This window comes from Capricornis sumatraensis, chromosome 2 (assembly GCF_032405125.1).
Source record: "Capricornis sumatraensis isolate serow.1 chromosome 2, serow.2, whole genome shotgun sequence".
Classification (NCBI taxonomy): domain Eukaryota; kingdom Metazoa; phylum Chordata; class Mammalia; order Artiodactyla; family Bovidae; genus Capricornis; species Capricornis sumatraensis.
The window spans coordinates 113,039,892-113,052,982 of NC_091070.1; the positions used below are offsets into that span (position 1 = coordinate 113,039,892).

The following is a 13,091-nucleotide window of genomic DNA, read 5'->3' on the forward strand; positions in this document are numbered from 1 at the left end:
ATGGATCAGGGAAGCCTTCTGGAGGATACGGCATCAGAAATGGGCTTTGAAGGTTGAGTACTACTAAGAAAATTGAGATTAAAAAGAAGGTATTCCATGCAGAGTTACAGAAATTAAAATAGCTTGCATTAACAAATTGTTATAAAGTAGAAGCAGAAAAAAAAAATGGAGAAGAGAAACAGTGGCATCACTGTGTTGTCCTAGGCTTCTGGGCTGTTGGGTACTCATTCAGATTGTAAGGCATGGTGAAGAATCCCATGGGATGTCTTGATATGAACTGTGAAACAAGGGATATGGGGAGAAATTCTAAATAAGATGGAAATAGTGATTGAGGAAAGGAGGAGAGGTCAAGAGGAGAAAGCTAAGAGAAGTAAAAATGAAATGGAGTATAAAATAAGAAATTGGAAAGAGAGGAGAAAATACAAAAAAACTCACCAGTGCTTCCTAATCCATAATGCAAGGATCATCAAAAGCATTAGGGGCACTATCACTGCCAATGATATCAAGTTCATGGAAAGATGATGCCCTGTGAATATTAGAGAGACACTTAGATGTCATAATAAACCCACTGCCAATTTTGCTCTATTGATTTGCCTATCTTAGCATACAAACTAGGCATGCTGCTGCTGCTGCTGCTAAGTCGCTTCAGTCGTGTCCAATTCTGTGCAACCCCATAGATGGCAGTCCATGAGGCTCCTCCGTTCCTGGGATTCTCCAGGCAAGAACACTAGAGTGGGTTGCCATTTCCTTCTCCAATGCATGAAAGTGAAAAGTGAAAGTGAATTTGCTCAGTCGTGTCTGACTTTTAGCAACCCCATGGACAGCGACCCCATGGACTGCGGCCCACCAGGGTCTTCCATCCATGGGATTTTCCAGGCAAGAGTGCTGGAGTGGGGTGCCATTGCCTTCTCCACAAACTAGGCATAAGTCTCATCAATTATCTTATTTACCCACTTTATTCTCATACTTGTTGGGAAGGATTCTTCATCTCCCCACAAAGCTCTTATATCTGAGTGTCCCTCATAGTCCATTTCTGCATTTCTGTAATCATCTCTATTAATTCCTTCTTAATATCTCTCTCACTTGGTATTCACATCATCAAACTTTCTTTTGCCCTGACTTCTAGGCTCAAGAATCACCTTTACACACTTAAAAATTCCATCTTACTTATCTCAGTAGAGAAAGGTGTCCTGGTCTCCTAGACTGCTATGCTTCACCCAGCAAGAAAAGCCAGTCGCCTCCTCAGCATCCACATGCATGATCATGTGAGGATCCCATCAATGTTGGCCAGAACATTACCTTGCTGAGTTCCTGGCTGCTCCTGTTCACCCCACATCCACATCACCAAAACAGGCTTTGGGTAGAAACCAAAGACATGACAAGTGAGCAATAGCTGACTTGACCCAAGGATGGGGATACTGGTCAGGCAAGCCACTGGTCTCACTGGAAAAGGCATTAAAAATATTCATATGAGGACTTTAACAGACAGTTTAGGGACAAAGTATCCACATTAATATTAAAGTTCCTCTAGGAACTTTTGCTCAGCAACCCCTCTCCCTCTTAAACTGTCCCTTCCTAATTTTGAAAGGAATGGTGGGAAAGAGCAAGACTTATACAGAAAGATCTTAGAAAAGCGGGTTGTACCAACCTTGCCTCTGGAGATACATCTTGCCTGCATCGAGAAGATCCAAGAGAAACTGGGGACAAATGTTGCTGATGAATTTATGCACTGTTTCCTTGATGCCTTCATACTGATTGATTAGATCACAGACACTCCGGGCCCCACTCTTACCCTCTGGAGATGGTACCCATGACATGGTTTGGAAGCTCAAGAAATCTGATCCTTGATAAGCTGCCTGAAAAAAAACCCTTTTGTAGTTTCCTGAGAATGCAGCTCACAGCCAACACTCATCTGTAATTCAAAGGGATCTGGGGAGAGGGAGGAAGAAGAAAGAGAGATTAATGAAGAAAATGAGAGGAACTATATGGGAACCTGAGACTTTTTTTAAAAATTGGAGCAAGGAGATGGTTTTATAAGTGTATAAGGGTGAGTCAATGATATATTCAGTCAAGAACAGGGAAGAGAATTTGTGGGATTGGGAAAAGGGCATAAGGGACAAATGCCAAGAACTGAGGGTTTGATTTGAATAAGTTGGAGGGTAAATGATAAGTGAGGTTCATGGTGTAGGTTCGGGGAGAGTGAAGAGGCACTCATGTGAAGAAGGGGAAAGTACAACATTCCTAGGTGCATGAAATGAATCATAATGGTTGTTGGACTATGGACATAGACTTAAGGAAACTGAGTAGAAGAAGAGATCATAGTTTAAGGGAGTCAGGCACAGAGTGGGACAGTTGTGTGCCTCTGGGTTTAAAGCCATAGAAGGGAGACCATTGAAGAAAGATTTAAAAAAGACAAGAAAAACAGAAGTCTGGGAAAAGCAAGAGTGTAGGAAATCTTGAATAGTCAACATCTGGAATAAACCCCAAGATACTTATACATGAAGGTTTTTATGGTGGAATAGAAAAAATAGAAATGATCTAGAAAAGTGTTTGTTTCTAGGAAGAGAACAACCTTCTGAAATAAACCCTTAATTGAGTCGATTGAACTTACATTCAAATTTCAGTTGTCTGGCATAATCTTGAATAGCCCGAGTTAATCCAACCAAATAGACATGGAATAGCAGCTCCAGGTCTATCATCTCCTCATTGCTGAAGCTGCCCTTTGGCCAGGGGTACAGAAAAGTTACTGCACCTGTTTCACTCTCTCAGCTGTGAGTCTGCAGCTCATCCCGCCAACCAGAGCCCTGATTCTGTGCCCCTGAGTGCTTGGCAAAGGGTGAGGTCTGGATAAGATAGAATGAGATATAGTCCTGGACTCCTATGATGGTAGATGGTCAAGTAGTTTACGGAAAAGTGAGGCAAATAGGAAGGATAGAAGATGGAGATTCAACCAGTTAACAGAAAGAGAGAAAATTACAGTTAGCCTAAAGATGACATTTTCCTGACCCAGGGCTCCATCTTCCTTTGAAAAAGTAAACTGGATCTAGAGCCAGGAATGCTCAGATTGTAAGCCCTCTGGTACCCTTAGAATCCAAATCCATCTTGGAAAGGTCCGCTACACTTTAACCACATCCACTTGATTAATGACAGACAGACATTCTTACCGTCTACACTGTCCCTGCCTGAGAGAATAGCTTGCAAAGCAAGGTGCAGAAAAAGCATGCCATTTGCAGATGTTTTTCTCTCTCTTTGCTCTCAAGAAACCTACCCATTAGTATCTCCACTCTAACTTCCTTCAACTTGCAGTTCTCCCCACCAATCACTGACTATAATAAAATTGCTGTTTCACTCAACCTTGGGCCTCCTACTCAGTCTCTCATCTCCTCTCAAGCTCTGACCTGAGGTTATTCTCTGCTGTCTGAATTCTAGCCATTCTTCTTACCACTAGCCTTCATTCTGTGTTCTTTTACTCAACTGCTGTGGACAAAGTTGTTTGTGACACTGAAAGGTTATGTCTCCTCTCTGGGACTGTCATCTTATCATTCAAATGAAGAACAGAAACTGCACTGCTTCCCCAGTTCTTGCCTGTTTTAACAGATCACATTTCTTCCCGTTTCTCCACTTAATTCTGTTTATATTCCAACATGTTTCCTCTTCTGGGCATCAATTCTACTCTACTCCTTTCAAAAACCCTCAAAGTGTTCTCTTTTTCATTCCCCTCTGCTTCTTCCACATTTCTCAATTTTTTTAAAAAAAATTTACTGACTTGTTTATAAACTGCAAAGCATGTTTTCTCATATCTATGTTTTCACCATACAATTGTATAAACTATAGCCAGTTTTCCATTATACTTAGAGTTGACATTGTAACCACCCAGAGTGTATTCTATCTTGAAATATATAAAGAATAGGGCTTCCTCTTTTTGATTTTACTTCAATCTGTATAATGCAGTCTAAGTCCATCCATGTCTCTACAAATGACCAAATATCGTTCGTTCTTAGAGTTGAGAAATATTCCATTGAATGTATGCACCACGTCTTCTTTATCCATTTGTAGAGCAGGAATAGAGATGCAGATGTTGAGAATAAGCATATGGACATAGGGTGGGGAAAGGGGTAGGATGAATTGGGAGATGTGATTGACATATATACATTATTATGGCTAAAATAGATAGCTAGTGGGAACCTGCTCTGTAGTAGAGGGAGCTCAGCTTGGTGCTCTGTGGTGACCTAAAGTGGTGGGAAGTGTGAGTAATATAATATATCTATGCAAATAGCTGATACAATTGGTTGTACAGCAGAAACTAACACAACATTGTAAAGCAGCTATGAATGTGACAGTGAAGTCACTCAATCATGTCCGACTCTTTGCGACCCCATGGACTGGGGCCTACCAGGCTTCTCCGTCCATGGGATTCTCCAGGCAAGAATACTGGAGTGGGTTACCATTTCCTTCTCCAGGCTATACTCCAGTTAAAAACAAAAAAAAGGAGAAGAAGCCTTTCTATTGAGTTTAATTCATATGCTCACTCACCAAAAATTTAAAAAAAAAAAAAATCACTTAACAAATTTTTAGTACCAAGTGTTTTAGTAGGTATAAGAACATACAGAGGTTGACAATGCATTCATGCCTATCAGGGAACTACAAACCACAGAAGTGTATAAAACCAAAATTAAAACTCATCATTATAACTGCCATTTGATTGGCTAGAATTCCAGATAACAAGCTTATTCAGAACAATAGTTTTGTGGTTTTAGGAACTTATAGCTGATACAATGCTATATTTTCATTAAGCTTTCCCCCAGGGCCTAGAGAAAAAACATAATTCTCCCACTCTTTTCTAATTGGGTCAGGACGATGTTACTGAGTTCTGGTTGATGGAATGTGCTGTACTAGAGATGTAAGCCTCGTCTAGGCCCTACCACATAAACTGTTACATTTTATCATTTTGCCATGCAGTGCCAGCCTGGAGATCATCTTTTCCATGTGGAAGAGATACAAGCAAGGAAAGGCTTCCTGCTTTCCATGGAGTTTGCCAGAATGAAAAATATATTTTGTTGTGTTTAGTCTCTAAGTTTCTCAAATATATTTATAACTACAATACAATCTAATTATGCTTGTCAATATTATAGAGCCCAGTAACTACTATCCTTTCCTACCTCCTGAATTCAAATCCAAATGAGATAAACATAGAGAGCATTTGATATATAGATCAAATTGTCAACTTCACTTCTGATAAATCTTCTAGATGATTTCCCTTAACTGTATGATCCAAGTAATGTTGCTGGTATTGAAAACCAAATGAAGTAGACTGATTTACTCTTATAAATGGATTATTTGTGTTCCCTCTAAACTCACATGTTGAAACCCCTACGCCCAAGGTGGTTATACTTGGAGATGATGACTATAAGAAAGTAACTAGAATTTAATGAGGTCTTAAGAGTGGGGTCTTATATGAAAAGACACAGTGAGGTCACTCTTCCTCATTTCTCCCTCTCTCTCTCTGTCTCTCCTCACATGCACTGAGTAAAGGTCAGGAAGGACATATCAGGAAGGTGGCTATCTACATGAAAGCCAGAAAGAGAGCCTTCACAAGAAATCAAGTTCTCTTGTATTGCTATTCTCAAGAACTATGAGAAAGTATGTCTGTGGTTGAAGCCACCCAGGCTGTGTGTTTTCCTCTGCAGCCCAGGCAGACTAATACACTTACCTAGTCCAAGAAGTGTTAGAAAGCCTCTAAGCAACCCCTCCCCAAGGGTCTGGTCAAGGCAAGGGATGAAGGAGGAGACCAGAATTGACACTTGTGAGAGCAGCTTGACTCCAGAGGCAAAAGACAGGAAGAAGCTGTTGAGACACATCACAACCCAGTTTCTCGCCTAGACTCACCAGTGAGCTAATTCTATTTCCTATTTTCATAGGAAAGAATAGGACTAAGAAAAGAAACAAAAACATATTTAAGGAATTCTCCTTCAGAGGAATTAGAAGGTGTCATCCAACTCCATGATAATAATATTCATTCAGTCATCTAAACAGAAAACTAGTAATGCACACTGTTTGCAAACCTCTCTCTCCTGACTGACTCCTCACAGTTACTACTGCCTTTCTCTCCATAATCTGTAAAATCTGCCTCTTTATCTCTAACCCTACTATCATTTAGTCCTTGCTTTCATCATGTATGACTCAGGTCATTGCCATAATCCCTTATCTGGACAATGCAATCCAAATCCTCTCCCTCTCTGTTCAGATTTCTGATTCAGAGTTGCTATGTAAAATGCACATCTGATCTTATCAAACTCATAATTAAAATATTTCAATTGCTTTCATGAAAAATAATCCAAACGCCTACGTATGCCAGTATTGTACACAAAGGCTCATATTTTAATGTATCATTCCCCAAGGAAAAGGTTGGAGGAAGTGGAAGAAGTAGGATTTGCAAGAAGGGAAACAGACTATTTGTACCAGTGAACAATTATAAACAGAGATCCAAGAGCCTGAAAATCTCCAATAGGGAGAGAAAGAGATGGTTATGTAGGCCCTCTAGATACACATGGTCCCCAGAGAATAACCTGAGATGGCTGGAACATCTCCTGATTAGAATCCAGCCTGTCTGAGGGCCCTGGCTTTCCTGGGGGTGTCAGTGCTCTTCCTCTGTCACCAACCTTCCCCAGGCTCCCTCTTCTCACCCTATTGGTGCTCAAGTTACAGATATGCTTACACTCACCTTTGCCTGGGCTCTTATCTGGCCCTCCACCAAACTCACGTCAGTGAGTGGTTCCCCCCTAGAGATCACTGTCCTCAGCACTCTGCTGCCATGTGTCCACCCCACAGTGTCACACTCTACTCCATCATCCCCTCTCTGCCAGCAGAAACCTCACCCTCTGCCCACTTCCCTGCTCAAGAAAACCCACTTTCTCAGAGCCACATGCCTTTCCCTGAACTTTCATTTCCTCATCAGCACTTCTTCATGTGATTCTCTCCCCTTCCTGGCTCCCAGCAGCAGTCTCTGCTTCTGTTCTGGGTCCTCCTGCCTTTCACATCTGCAGCAGTGAGAAGAGTCCCGTCCTGAGATCTAGGATAAATCCCTTACTAGAATGCATTGATTACTGTCTTGGGTCTTAGTTTCTCCCACTGTAAAATGATTGAACTAAAATAATTTTATATTCTCCAGTTCTGTTTCAATTTTAACATTCTTTGACTTGGTCTGTGTTCATATTCATTTTTATTTACATAGTCTTTTCCTTCTCTGCCTCCTGGTACTCATTTCTTACTTACTTTATTATGACTCCATAATGTTCTCTGTTTACCTTTAATCTGAGTCCCTAGGGTCCCATCTCTATTTTATCAGTGCTCCTCCCTAATCTCCTTATCCATTCTTTCTCAACTCTGCTCACCACCTCGGTTAAATTTTAAAGCCTAGAGTATTTCCACATCACCTGACCCTTCAATTTCCATGCTTAAATATGTGCATGACAAGTAAGATGCTTTCTTTGCAAGACTGAAGCCAGGAAAGAACAACAATAACAAAAATCTACTATAAAAATGTAGATATTCTGGATAAACTATAATTTTACAAATTATTTATATAACATATGCTCACCTCATAAGATTAAAGAAATTGTTTAGAAAACAATCAAATGAGACATTGAAAATTGGAGCTAGAAATGAACAGTAACACTTGGACTTCCCAGGATGTTGTCAAGGGATGATTCCCAAGGGCTTTGGCTACAATAGCCATACAGATGATGAGATAAAGTCTTGAGACCTCCAAAAAAAGATACAAATTGAGCATGAGACTTTCTATTACATCCTCAGTAAGAATGGACCAGAAAAAAAAAAAAATCCACCCTACTAAACAGGAAGATAAAAAGAAATCTTGTGGTTACCTTACTCTCTGGCTAGATTTTTTTTAAATTATTCTTAGAAAAAAACATGATTGCAGGTTTTCCTTCACATGAATTTAATGTTGACTAATATTCACTCAATTTGGAATGCCCAGCTCAGGAAATTAATATTAATAAGTGGTTCTAGGTAAGAAAGGATGAATAGAGTGCAGAGAATTTTTATGACAGTGAAAATTCTCTTTACAATATTAAATGAGGGATACATTTATCCAAACCCATGCAATATACAACACCAAGAGTGACTTCTGGGGTAAGCTATGGACTTTGGGTGATTATGATGTGTCAATGTAGATTATCTTTGGTTAGAAAAAAAATGTGCCATATGGAAAGTGATGTTGATGATGGTGAGGATACGACTATGTGGGAGCAAATTGTATACTTTCCTCTCAGTTTTCTTGTAACCCTAAAAACTGCTCTAAAACATAGTCTTAAAACAAATTTTAAAATTTACATTGGTAGCAATAAATTGTGAAACCAAAAAGGAGTTCTTCTAAACAATCAATAAAAAAGGAAAACAAATCTGATCAATTTATGCTACAGACAGACTGGATGATCTTTTCATGTTTCCTGGAGAAAATTATGTAACAAATTGCTATCATAAGAGGCAATCAAAAAGCATGCAGCTAAACATGTAGGGGATATACTATTAGAGGTATGTCTGTGTTAATTTCAAAATTATCTTATTTTTCTGGATAATATATTTCTGGTATTTGTCAACTTTTTAAAAAACTGAAGTTTACTGTCATTTCTCTCATGTCTTATAAGTATTAGCTATCTTACAACCCCAACAAAGAAATGGCTCTAAGCTGATCACTTGGCAGAAGCAAAAACACAAGGAAAATTCTAGGGATCCACAGATAATACAGTCTTCTTTTGTCTAATACAGGTAATGCTTGCTTTGTACACTTTCAATATTAACTAAAACACAAATTTTAGTTAACAAGGTTTTTTAAAATAACACCAATTCCCCAACAGCATGGCTCAAATTTCAGTTACCACATTATATTAAACGTAAATAAAGTACAAAGCTACTAATTTTTAGTTCCATGAATCACTATGGAAATAACAAGCATGCAATCAATAACTAATGATATCACTGACAAATCATAACCCTTCACAAAGTTTATCATTGACTGCTATTCTTTTCCATGAACAGATATCAAAGGGTATACTTGATTGTCTCCTTGTATTTCAATAATAAATTCTGTGACACTTTAAATGAATAATAATAAAACAATGAATTGACCAACAAAGATAAAAATGAAAATGCTGGAAATGAGATTTGAACTGAATGTTAATGAAGTCATTGAAGAAATAGCTGGCCTGAGGAAGATGGATATTGCCACTGGTTGAGAAATTATACATATGAAACTAGATATAGGAACTTATCAACATAAATGAGGAGAATGGTTGTTATAAAATTGATGAAGGTGTCTCAGATGAAGTTATGCCTGCAGAAAACTTCAGTTTTAAGGAAATTTCAGAGATACTCCCCAAAACTGAAAACAAGTATAAAATGTTGGAACCTGATTCAAACTTAGAAAGAATTATGAAAATACAACAAGGTATAGAAAAAATATTTTATAAGTTATATGATAAGAATAAAGTAAGCATGGGTCAAACCACTGTTGGTAAATTTTTACAAAGAATTAAAACACTCATTCTGGATGTTAAGTTTTTAACTCTGTAGACGTTACTTTGCCAACAAAGGTCCATCTAGTCAAGACTATGGTTTTTCCAGTGGTCATGTATGGATGTGAGAGTTGGACTATAAAGAAAGCTGAGCACCAGAGAATTGATACTTTTGAACTGTGGTGTTGGAGAAAACTCTTGAGAGTCCCTTGGACTGCAAGGAGATCCAACAAGTCCATCCTAAAGGAGATCAACCCTGGGTGTTCTTTGGAAGGACTGATGTTGAAGCTGAAACTCCAATACTTTGGCCACCTCATGAGAAGAGTTGACTCATTGGAAAAGACCCTGATGCTGGGAGGGATTGGGGGCAGGAGGAGAAGGGGATGACCGAGAATGAGATGGCTGGATGGCACCACTGACTCAATGGACATGAATTTGAGTGAACTCCAGGAGTTGGTGATGGACAGGGAGGCCTGGCGTGCTGCAGTTCATGGGGTCGCAAAGAGTCGGACACGACTGAGCAACTGAACTGAACTGAACTGAACTGATAGGTTTTATGTCATCAAGTTCTTATTTTCCTCTGTCTTTAGAAACTTTTTGAATTTCTTTTTTATTTCATTGGTTGTTTAGATGCATTTTGTTTAGTGTCCACATGCTTGTGTTTTTGTAGGGATTCTTTTTGTAGTTGATTTCTAATCTCATAGCATTGTGATCAACTATTTTTATAGCAATCAGAAAAGATCCTTGATATGATTTCAATTTTCTTAGCTTTACTGAAGTTTGTTTCATGGCCGAGCATGTGATCAGTCCTGGAGAATGTTCCATGTGCTCTTGAGAAGAAAGTGTATTCTGCTGTTTTTAGATGGAATGCTCAATAAATATCAGTAGAGTCTATCTATTCTAATATGCCCTTTTTATTTCTGTATCTCCTTTCTGTCTTGATGCTGTGTCTATTAATGGACAAAGCATGTTAATGTCTTCCACTATGATTGTGTTACTGTCAATTTCTCCTTTTAGGTCTGTTAATATTTACCTCATATATTGTGGTGCACCTATGCTGGGTAGATATATATTAGCAGTTGCTATATCTTCTTCTTGGATTGATTCCTTGATCATTATGCAGCGTCATTTTTTGTCTCTTGTAATAGTCTTTATTTTAAAGACTATTTTATCTAGATATTGCTACTCCAGCTTTCTTTTGATTTCCATTTACATGGAATATCTTTTTCTATCCCCTCACTTTCAGTCGGTTTGTTTCTCTAGATCTGAAGTGGGTCTCTTTATATATATAGGCCTTGTGTTTGTGTCCATTCAGTCGGTCTATGAATTTTGGTTGAAGTATCTAATCCACTTATATTTAAGGTGATTATCAATAAGTATGTTTTTATTGCCAGTTTGATGGCTGTTTTGTATTTGTTTTTGTAGGTCTTTTTTCTACCTTACTCTTTAGTTCTCTTCTGTTGCAATTTGATGACCATCTTTGGTGTTGCATTTGGATTCCTTTTTCTTTTTTGTGTTTGTCTATTATTGATTTTTGATTTGTAGTTACCATGAGGTTTTAACATAGTAGCCCCAGAGGCCCCCATTTATTTTATGTACACACACACACATACACACACACACACACATATGGTTGTTTTAAGTTACTGATCTCTTAATTTCAAGTGCATTTCAAACATCCTGCGTTTGTACCCTCCCTTCTCAGTTACTGGTTTAGATATTTGTGTGTAGATGATTTTCTGTTTTTACTGTATGTTTGCCTTTTCCAGTGAGGTTTCTCATTTCATAACTATTTTGTTTCTAATTGTGGCCTTTTCTTTTCTGCTTATAGAAGTTCTTTTAGCATTGGTTGTAAAGCTTGTTTGGCGGTGCCAAATTCTTTTAGATTTTGCATGTATGCTTTCTGTATGCTTTTACTTTCTCTGTAAAATCTGAATGAGAGTCTTGTTGTATAGAGTATTTTTATTTGTACGATAGTGTTCCTTTCATCTCATTTTGTCTAAATTTCTACTTGCATTTTGATATCTGTGGAAGGTTAGTTATGTTTCTTGACCTGGGAGAAGTGGCCTTCTATAGCAGATGTGTTATATGTTCCATAAGTACACTACCCTCTCATCACCCAAGGGCCAGGCACCAGCTGATGCCACGGAAAGTTCTGATCTGTGTTCACAGAACTTGGTTCTGCAGGTTGCTGGTTTGTAGGGGTTTTGTTTCTGATGTCTGCCCCAAGGGGTGTGAGGCTGGTCTAGACACTTTCGCAGGTTTCCTGACGGGAGGGACTGGTGCCTACCCACTGGTGAATCAAGCTGAGTCTTTGCCCTCTGGTGGGCACGGCTGCATCAAGCATCAAGGCTAGAAGTGCCATGGGCTCAGGAAGTCTATAAGCAGCCTGTCTGCTGATGGATGAAGCTGTGTTCCTCTCATGTTGGTTGTTTGGCCTGAGACATCTCAGCAATGGAACCTATAGGCTGTTGGGTGGGGCCAAGTCTTAATGCCAAAATGGTGGCTTCCAGGAAACCTCACAAATGAATATTCTTCAGTACCTCCACCACCAGTGTCCTTGTCCCCGCACTGGGCCACAGATGCCCCTACCTCCCCATGAGACCCTCTAAAACCAGTTGGCAGGTCTGGCCTGGGCCCCTATAAAGTCATTGCTTTTTCCCTTGGGTCCTGGTATTCATGAGACCTTGCATGCACCCTTCAAGAGTAAAGTTTCTGTTTCCCCAGTCCTATAGAGCACCTGCATTCAAGCCCCACTAGCCTTCAAAACCAAATCCTCTGGAGCCTCTTCCTCCCAAGGCCAGATCCCCAGGCTGGGCATCCTGATGTGGAACTTAACACTTTCTCTCCTGCAGGAGAACTTCTGTGATATAATTGTTCTCCAGGTTGTAGGTTTTCCTCTTCGTGAACGTGGCATTTGATTATGTCACCAGGATGCCCTCTCTACCATTTTGTTGGGTTTCTTCTTTTATGTTTTTGGATATAGAATATATCTTTTGGTACATTTGGTAGTCTTTTTTACTGATGGTTGTTCAGCAGTTAGTTGTGATTCTGGTGTGCTCCTGACAGGAGATGAACTCAAGGTCATTTTACTCTGCCATCTTGTTAAGGTACCACTGAGAGGCTGATATTTACATTGACCATTAAATGTTGAATGTTCAGTTTCCACAATAGACCTTGGTAGACAGAAGGCAGCCTGGGTAAGGAAATCAGCATCAGCAAAGCACTTAGACATGAAACAACATAGCAAGACTAAGGATGATATTTCATATATTAATTTATTCTTCATTTTCACAATAATTTTTTCTCTATAGTTACAACAAAGGTTCCAGAAGTCTTTGTTAATTCTTTCCTGCATTGAACTTATTCTTCTAAACTACAGGCACCAACCTTCCATTTTATTCAAAATGAGTGATAAAATTTTACCCCAACTTCCTATATATCTTATAGATCTTCTTTGGTTTTTGTGTGTAAGTTAAACCTCCCTAGTAGATTCAATATAGAAAAATTACTTTTTGTACTTTAGATTTATCTCAGTGAAATGAATTATTAAATATT

The 13,091-nt window shown here is 39.0% G+C and overlaps 1 pseudogene; it reads right to left on the bottom strand.

Annotated features, from left to right (window-relative positions):
- Nucleotides 1–228: 228 nt before the first annotated feature.
- Nucleotides 229–3,222, bottom strand: LOC138097729 (T-cell surface glycoprotein CD1c-like; annotated as a pseudogene).
- Nucleotides 3,223–13,091: the final 9,869 nt, after the last annotated feature.